Below are 1,164 nucleotides of genomic sequence, written 5' to 3'. Positions count from 1 at the left end.
CGGTCCCAGCTCCCCGCCTCGCTCTTCGTATGATGTTCTGTCGGAGGCGGGTCACTTCGCGGAAAACCAGGAGTAAACTTACGATCTCGAAGCAAATAGCCTGTTGCTCCCTGGTCCACCCGGCAACCGCTGTCGAATCCCTTGGGCGCCTTCCGATTGGCTAAATGTTCCCTCTCGGCCAATCCGGATCCTCTGGGCACCGGCGCTCTTCTGATCCGCCTTCACGGCTCCGGGGCTCCGCGAAGACGCGGTCGGGGAGCGGGATGGCGCTTCCCCGGCTCTGGGGGGCGGCCGTCCTCCTGCTGGGGGTCCCCGGGCTGCTCCTGCCGTCCGGGGCTCGCGGTGAGTCTCCGCGCGCGCCGCTTCCTCTGCGCCTGCCGCTGCCCGGGAGGGGACGCGGGCGAGGGGCGGCCCGGGTCGGGGCCAGTCGGAGCGGCGCGCCCCCTGCCGGGTAGCGGCGGGGCTCCGGGTGCGGGCTCCGGGCGGCGCTGCCCACGGGCGGACCGCGAGGGCCACTGTGGCCCCGGGATGGTCCAGGGCGGGGATCTCGTGGGCACTGCGAGGCGAAGGGGCGAATCGAGGAGCGCTTCGTGGGAAGAAGCGTTTTTCCACTCTTGCAAGCCGTCCGGGGCAGGGACCCTTCGCGGTTCTGCTGCGCAGCGCCCGAATCCCCTCTGCCGAGGAAACACGGGGCGCAGCGGTGCTCTTATCCCTGGAGAGAAAGAGAGAGGGGGTGGCCTGTTCACCCCGCCCCCCAAACGCGAGGCTGGTTTCCGGGCTCGCCGGCTGGGTCTGGGTCGCCTGTTCCTCACGCTTCCCCGCTCGGCAGAGAGTCGGGTGGGTGCGGGAGCCCGCTGGGCACAGCCCCGCTGACCTGCAGGAGTTACAGATGTTAGGTGCCGGTCGTGATTAACGTTTCCTGATCGAAGGCTGAGCATTAAAGCTTGCTTGCTTGCTTTGGTTTTTTCTCCCATGATGCGCTGGGGCTGGGGCTGGGACTGCCCTACCCTGAGCCTGGGGCAAATAACCCAGGTGGAGGGGCTCTGGGGCAGCAGCCCTGTCTGATCCCCCCCACCCCCGGCCTGTCTCTTCCAGGGCTCCATTCCCTGCAGGGGATGTTCGGCTGTGAGCTGAATGGAGACGGGAAGAAAGGAGGGTCTGTGC

The sequence above is a fragment of the Varanus komodoensis genome, unplaced genomic scaffold, assembly GCF_004798865.1.
Source record: "Varanus komodoensis strain SLA01 unplaced genomic scaffold, ASM479886v1 scaffold414, whole genome shotgun sequence".
In the NCBI taxonomy this organism is placed as follows: Eukaryota; Metazoa; Chordata; class Lepidosauria; order Squamata; family Varanidae; genus Varanus; species Varanus komodoensis.
This window is presented reverse-complemented; position numbering follows the sequence as displayed.